This window comes from Camelus dromedarius, chromosome 5 (assembly GCF_036321535.1).
Source record: "Camelus dromedarius isolate mCamDro1 chromosome 5, mCamDro1.pat, whole genome shotgun sequence".
NCBI lineage: Eukaryota > Metazoa > Chordata > Mammalia > Artiodactyla > Camelidae > Camelus > Camelus dromedarius.
In genome coordinates, this window is record NC_087440.1 from 1,873,080 (window position 1) to 1,881,244 (window position 8,165).

Genomic DNA, 8,165 nt, shown 5'->3' on the forward strand with positions numbered 1-8,165 from the left:
AAACCAGAGCCTTGGTACCAGCAGAGGCCTCTTGTGCCCATCCTCCTCCTTTGGAGAGTCCAGATGAATTTGGGTGAGTCTCCCCTGTTTTCGAAGCTCCTGATTACTGGTTGATGATCCTGAGTTGTATTTGGCCGTGTGTAACAGGTATCTGGCTCCCTAGTTGAAAGACACTGAACGTTGCTCGGTTGAGCGACACCGAGCTGTCTGGCCTGGATGAGAGGCTGGCCTAACATCTTTCCTAAATGAGGGGTGTCAGAAAGTTGGCCTCCAAATAACACCCAAGCCAGATTTATGTATGTACAAACTTAATTACAAGTACTTACTTATTGGGAATTAAAGGAAATTTCTCCTTGAAAATGGGCAGTATGGGGCTCATTTATTGTGTACGCAGTTAAGTTAGAGAAAGACAGCTTGGTAAACATTTTTTCATAATTCTGACCTTAAAGAAACAAAAGCCCTTCTAAGGGAGAAGTTGGATTTCTCTCCCTGTGTCTTTGAGGTGACAGTGTTCTGCCTGGTCTTCTTAGGTGTTTATGTGTGTGTGATTTGAGAGTTTGGTCTCTGTCATCCAGAAGGTACACACATGGGTATATTTGACAGCAAGTGAAATAGGCTGAGATTCTGAGCGGTTGTTTTTTATTTGTCTGTTTGTTTTTGTTTTTGATCTGGTTGTGCCAACTCTCAGGGAAATTTGTCATACAGCGTTCCAGCCTAGAAGGGGCCTTTGTCGTCTTAACCTTCATTGCACCCACCTGTAAATGAAGGCTTTTTTTTTTTTTTTTCTCCCCCTTAGACTGTTTTTAGGAGTAAACTTTCTAGATCTAGTGAAGGCTACATCTTTTGCATTTTTTATGGGGACACCTCTTGTTTCTTACTGGTCTGAGTTGCTATTAAAATATTACTCATCAGTGGTCAGACACTGGATCCTTTAAATTGGAAAAACTTCTGAACCGGTAAATTTATAGCTGTTTTATTGGTACCTATGAAAAAAACAAATTAGATGGTGGGAAAAAATATATATGTAAAACTCTCTTAGTTTAAAAACAAACAAAAAACAAATTTGAGAAGCGTTATTTGTGGTCTCTGCTTCCCCTCAGTGGGTCTTACAGATGCTAATAAAAACATTAGGATAATTAATGTTAATTAGGTTTATTAACAGGGAAGTAAGAAAACACTGAAGAGATAGTCTAGAGACTTCTTCCTAACAAGGTGGAAGTTTTAAAGGGACTTGTCCCAAAAGGATAAAGAAATCTTTAAATGGTTATTAAGAAATGGGATAAATAAAATGGACATTAATGGGATTAAAACAAAAGTTTTTGATACAACACAACTTAAGACTGGATGGGCTAAAGGGACCCCGTATTGGTCCCCAGCATTAAAGGGCACCAAACAAATCTCCTAAAAAATAGTATTTATCTATTAAAAAATAAATAGATATTTAAAAGGCTGGAAGAAAATTACGCTGATACCCGACCAACAATTACTTGGGACAACAGTGAGGCCAATTAATCAAATTGAAAGATTGACAAAAGGGCCTGAATCCCTTCACTTGGGGACCCCAGAGCCTTTTAAATAACAATAGATAAAATGATGGAGGGATTAAAAGAAAAGAAGGCTTCTAGGACTCCCTGTAAGACCAAGGCTTGTTGATGGGATCCTAATGGAAACTAAAGTTAAAGGTATGAAAGTTGATAAAATTGAAATGGGTGCTTATAAAAATTGGTATGTTTAAATGGGCTTTATATAAGATGGTTACATCTCTTTTGCCTAATTATATTGTGGGATAGACATTATGTCTCCCTGGGGAATGCTTCCCCTGACTGGTATTATAAGACAGAGCATATTTCCCTGCGCCTGAGACAATTAATTAAACATAGTAGAGGAAACCAGTGGGGTGACCTGAGCCTGTACAATGTAAAGTAAAAAAGGGGAGCTAATAATCTGAGTTTAACCTGTACACTCAGAAAGAGGACGTTTTTGAATGCCTTGTGCAAACTTTTGAAACCATAATAAGTTGAACCCTAAAGTTCCAGAACATAGGATTCTTGATTTTCAGTTTAGTTGGAAATCTTCTCATTGATATATAAAAAAAAAAAAAAACCAAGTTAAAATATACTTGGGCAAATCAATCTTTTAATACCATTTAGGCAGCAGACCGGGTCTTTGGGGACTGAGAAGCAGCTGTCTTTGTCCTGCACATTTCTACAAATCAGAAATGCAAATACAGCCCACAAAGACCTGAGCCTGAGCCTAATTAGCTCAATCAGATAGAACCTGAAACCAAAGGAAGAAAAGGCCTTTTTAAACTCAAAACTGGAAAGGCTCCCTCACCCAAAATGTAATTTATAGCCGTCTTAAGAGTTTATCAAGGACAAATACAAGTCTTAAAAATCTATTCTACAAATGGCGAAGCCTTAGTCATCTGAGCAAGCAAATTTAACTTACTCTGTTATTTATAAACTACTGTGTTTATACTGTAATACTTGATTCATAATTAAGTTTTAAAGCTGTGAAATCTCTAGTTTTGTCTGTTTATAGGGCTGTGTGTATATTATACATGAGAAATGTCTCTCCCTCTGGAAAACATTATCAAAATTAAATTTATAAAGGCTTTTTAATTGACTTAACAATAAGCTCTTGCAAATTAAATATTTCTAAATATAAAAGAAACTGGCAAGAATGAATTTCAGGTCCACATGATCTAGGAAATATTCAATATTAAATTAATATCTGGTATTAAACTAGCTTAAGCTTGTTGGTTTGATCAATACAGATATGTCTTTACTTTCATTGTATCTGGGTTTGCTAGAAGTCAGTAAGTTTCTGTTATTTCTGTTGCAGTTGTCAGCAAGAAAAAAGCACTTGGCATGATATTTTCACAAGTTATAAAATAAAGGTAAATGAGATAAGCATTTTCAGGTGAACTTTTTAGGAATAGTTTTGCCTTGGGTATATCTATCTAAAATAGTTTCTCCAGATTTTTGGTAACTTGAAACTTTAGAGTTTTGCTAAATTCAATTAAATAATGGGAATTCATTGAATATCCAGGTCATTTCAAATAAGACAAAATACTGAAACATTAGTTACTAAACAGGTCTACGTTTACCTATTTATTCTTTCTTTGAGAGGAAAACTAAAGGTGTTTGGGGTTTATTAGACATATGCTTTGTACTACATTGAGAAAAGAAATTATGCTATGAGAAGATGTATGTTTCTAGAGGTTATGGAATATTACTAAATTTGCCAAGCAGGAAATGCTGGTATGACAAACAGGTCACAATTACTTGCTGCTTGTCGGCTTTCCCTAGAGATTAACGGTTTTAAGGGTTAAAATTGTAATATGTAAATAAACCTACCTGAAATAATAAAGGAAACATTTCAGTAAGCAAGGAAGGTAAGATTTGTGTTTTCAGCAAAAGAAGGTATGGGGGACTGGAAATGTATTTTGTTAAGGGGAATGAATGATTTTGTCCTAAAGCTGGTTATTTCAAATGGAAAAGAAAAATAAGAGATAAACTAATATAAATATAGAAAGTTTGGAAGGTTTGTGAAAAGGGAGCCCTTTGTACGAAAAGGCTGGGATTGGATTAAATTTAATTAAGTACATGAATTTTGTTACTGAGTGTGGATAATGCAGGACTAGAGTTCCATTCTCTCTCAGTTCAGAGAACAAAGCTTTCTTGGAGTGTTGAGTTACTTTTGATAACTGTGCATTGTGAGTTTCTTTGCCTTCTAAACGGTCTGTGTTTGACTTAAAAATCTTTTATTGTCACTCTGGTTGAATAAATAAGTATTGTTTCACTAGTGACCTATGGTCCTCTTTGATCAAGTGTTTTAAAAATCTTTTGATAGCTTTGACAAATTTCCCCTAGACAGATTCTAAATGAAGTTCCTTTGACCTCTAGCTAACTTTGGGATTCTTCAAAGGGCGTCTGAATGCCAAAGAGAGAAATACTAAACTAATTAGGCTTACTGGGTATGCTAAATTACTTGAGAAGTATTGTCAAGTGATTGGAAATAAACCTTCTCAGGTTATATTGTACCTATAAATGTCATTAATATAGATATTCCAGAATTTTATGGAATTCCTAAAAGTCTGACTTGTCCTGGTACGTTACCAGTCATAATTCTAGTGATTATCTTTTTTTTTTTTTTTGACTAAAAGATTTATTCAGAGAGGTACATACTCCATAGACAGAGTGCAAGATGTCTCAGAAGGCAAGAGAAAGGCCATGAGGTGCCTGGTTGGGTGTTTAGTTTAAAGTAAAAGTAGATACACAGTTACACACTCCATAGAGTGCAGGCCATCTTGGAAGGCACCTAGTGATTATCTTAAAATGTTGTATGTCACAGAAACATCCGAATTTCTTGTCACTTTCATTTTAATCAGATCCTTAACCATGCCAGTTTAAGTCTTTAGTCTTTTATAGACAGTCATTGTTTTATTGTGATGCTTTTATAAAATGAAGATCTTTAAGAAGATTCATATAAAGGACATTTTGACAAATAGAAGTTTCTGATAACTTTTAGAACCAGTTAAGAAATACGAAACTCTAATGGAAAACCTGATGATATCATCCAGATCAATAGGAATCAATAGGAATTAATTACATGGGACTGAATGAACCGATAAGTATGATTTATTTTATAACTTTCTTTCTGAAATAATCTGGCTTTTAATCTTTGTTTCCCAGAAAACCTTTCCTCTTAAGCTAACTATGACCTATAGCAAGTTGATAAAGTATGCCTTTGTAAGTGAGGGTGAAACATTTATCTTTTTCTCTCTGCCTGATCCCTCCAGAATTTGGCTTCTGTAGCTGACTCCCCCGTGGCCCTGAGGGCTTATTGTGACCTGATTACAACTAGTTATTCTGGTCATTGTTTTTTTGTTTGTTTTTAAATTTTTTTTTGTTTTTTGTTTTTTTGGGGAAGTAGTTAGATTTACTTATTTATTTTTAGAGGAGGTACTGGAGATTGAACCCAGGACCTTGTGTATGCTAAGTATGCGCTCTACCACTTGAGCTATATCCTACCCCCCAATCGTTGTTTTAACTTGTTGCTTACGAATTATTTATGCATCATGCCTCTCTCTGCTGAACCATGGCTTTATTAAGATTACTAGCTGAATTACTTATATCCTGTCTATTTTTTGAGATTGTTGTCTCTTCATTACCCAATGTGTAACTAGGTCTCCATCAAAATTAATTTTGGCTGAACATTTTGAGGCAGTCAATCATATATATAACTCTACATGGAATCATTTTAATCGTTGAACTCTAGGTATGGAAAGAAGCAAAAAAGGAAAACATTTCCTGGGTCATAATAGACTAGTAAGACAGGGGATCTGGGGAATTTTAGATTATCAACAAGGCCCGATCCAAAAATTAGCACATTGACTCGCTTATCAACAGAATCTTCGTCTGATCTAGGAACAAGCCTCCCTAGTGCCATTAGACAAAATTGGTCATGAAATGTCTCGCAAATGTTGGTTGAATTTATGACTGAGAGGAGGTACTATGGACTAAGTGTCACCTGCCATATCAGTAAATAAAGGACGTTGAGACCATCAAGCCATCAGCCGCTGTAGCTGCCCGGCCCCAGCGGTGTACCCGGGGAACTCTGGCTGGAGATAAACAGGCTACTGGCCCTAGATAGTTAAGGTGTATATCAAAGGAATAATCTCATTAAGCCCAGACATCTTCCCATATATAGAAAAGTGCTAAACTCATTAACTTGAGATGTCTGTTTTTTAACTAGCAGTAATCTTTTGATGTTTGACTACCTGGGTTTGTTTTTGTTGTTATTGTTGTTGTTGCAAAAACTCATATTGTGGTTCCCCCTGTACTTCTTTTGGACAAAAACTCTTATATATCCTGGCTCCTCCCTTTCCTCTTTTGGACCAGTCCTGCAGAACTATCTCAGAGGCTATCCCAGGCTCAAGCCCTCAGTAATGCCCTAAATAAAACAGGATGCAGGATGCAGGATGCAGGATGCAGGATGCAGGATGTCCCAGCCTGCACTGGGGAGATCTGTCTGTGCCCTTTCCCTCAAGGATATCCCTTAAACCTAATAAAATATTTTTCTTGTGTGAAATTCTTTAAACTTCCCCCACTTTCCCTCTTTTTATTTTATTTTATTAGTATTTAAAAAGTTTTTGTTGATTTTTTTTTTTTTTTGCCTTTTAAATTTTTTTTTTTGAGGGGGAGGAGGTAATTAGGTTTATTTAGTTATTTTGGTGGAGGTACTGGGGATTGAACCCAGGACCTTGTACATGTACTCTACCACTGAGCTCTACCCTCCCCTCTCCCTCATTTTAAAAAGTAAACTTTATTTCTTAGAGCAGTTTTAGGTTCACAGCAAAATTGAGCAGGTAATCCCTCATTTTTGACTTTAATTCTCACATCCACCCCACAAATAGGTAAGACAGGTGTCATTCACATTTAGATTACATTTAGAATGACATAGTAGCAAACAGACCCCAGTGCTAACTGAAGTTTTCTGATCTTTTAAGCCCCAGGCACTTTCTCTTGATTCCAACAGAGTGCCTTCACAATCTTTCTAAATCTTTCCTCCCTAAGCATGGAAACTACACCACCTCTCATTCTTAGAGCTTAGAAACAAGTTTGAGAAGTTCTCCCATTTTCTCCCTTGAATGCAGGGGCTCACGGTGAGCCCATCTGTGTCCCTGGTGAAGGGTCTATCTACCCTCTCAGGCTCTGGCGGAGGCAGTGGGACCCAGAACTTGTACAATGCCCAGATAAGCTTCTTAGAGGCGAGCATTAGTGGGATTGGATATCCTTCCCCTGAGATGCCCTTCACACCTGACCCTGCCTTGAACTAGGATTCCATAGGGGAGCTGGGGGCAGGAGAATGGGGTGTTCCCTGCTGTCCAGCTTCAGGCCCACTCTTTGAGACCCTGGATTCTGACAAGTTTCCAGAACCGAGAAGATACCCCGATGTCCAGGTTTGAAGGTAAATGATGTGATTAGGTAGGAGGGATCAGCTAGGGTGTCAGCTCAGCTCTGTTATATAACTCAGGCACACCAGAAAGAGATAGTCTCCGAAGTTTCCTTAGGAGATTCAGTGTTGAGTTTTTGGCAAGGGACAGGGTGGACAGGGAGATGATGAAGACAATTACAGGAATCGAGGACAAACAAGGAAGTTCACTTATTCCATACTTCTCCCTTTGCTTGCCCCTCTTTTGCTCTGTAAGACAATTGTATTTGGATGGCTCACTGGTGTGGTATGCTGGAGAGACTGAGGCATTAGATAGCTTACCTGCACTGCCGCTCACTCGCTGTGTAATGTTGAGCAAGTCACGTCTCCTCTCTGGACCTCAGTTTCTTCATGTCTCTCAAATAAGGAGTTGCACTAAACAGTGTCAGTAATTCCTTGCACCTTTAATGACCTAAGATTCTATGGGTTATTTATCTCATTTCTCATATATTACTTAAAGGCAAAACCAATCATTCAGTTATTGTTTTGTAATCATCTGTGGACATTTATTAGAGATTTAATATTTACTTAGGCTGGGTTTCTGTCCCCTCTATTATAAATGGAGCTTTCTTTGAGAGCCTTAAATGTTCTTCCCTCCTGTGTCCTTATGTAAGATTAACCCCTAATGGGGCATTGATTCTGTACAATTCTTTTCACAGACCTTATACGTTTACACTCTCCCAACGTTCCTGTGACATAGGTATTGTTATTACTGTTGTTATCTCTATAAAATTTAAGTTTAAAATATTAGGACATGCATGTGATGAAAAGTTTAAATGGTTAAACTGAACAATAGCATATACTGAAAACTGAAGTCCCCCTCTGATCCCTGACCTTAGTTTCCCTTTTCTAGATGTCCTTTGAGAGATAATCTTTGCATAATCAACGCATATGTTGTCATGCTCACTTCACGGATAAGGCACTGAGGTTCAGCCTTTCCAGGGTGACACAGCTAGTAAGCCTCAGAGCTGGCAACCCAGTCTTTGAGAACTTGTTTGGGGGTTATAGCAGGGGAGTGCAGCTGCTCGTTTACCCTTGACTAAGAACGGTCCTCCTCTATCAGGGAAGGCTGTGCTTTTTGACCGAGTGCGCAGCTTCGGGAGGGATGCGCATGGAGTGGTGAGGGAGGAAGGGGACACCCGCCTGGCCAGCCAGATCAGCCGAAT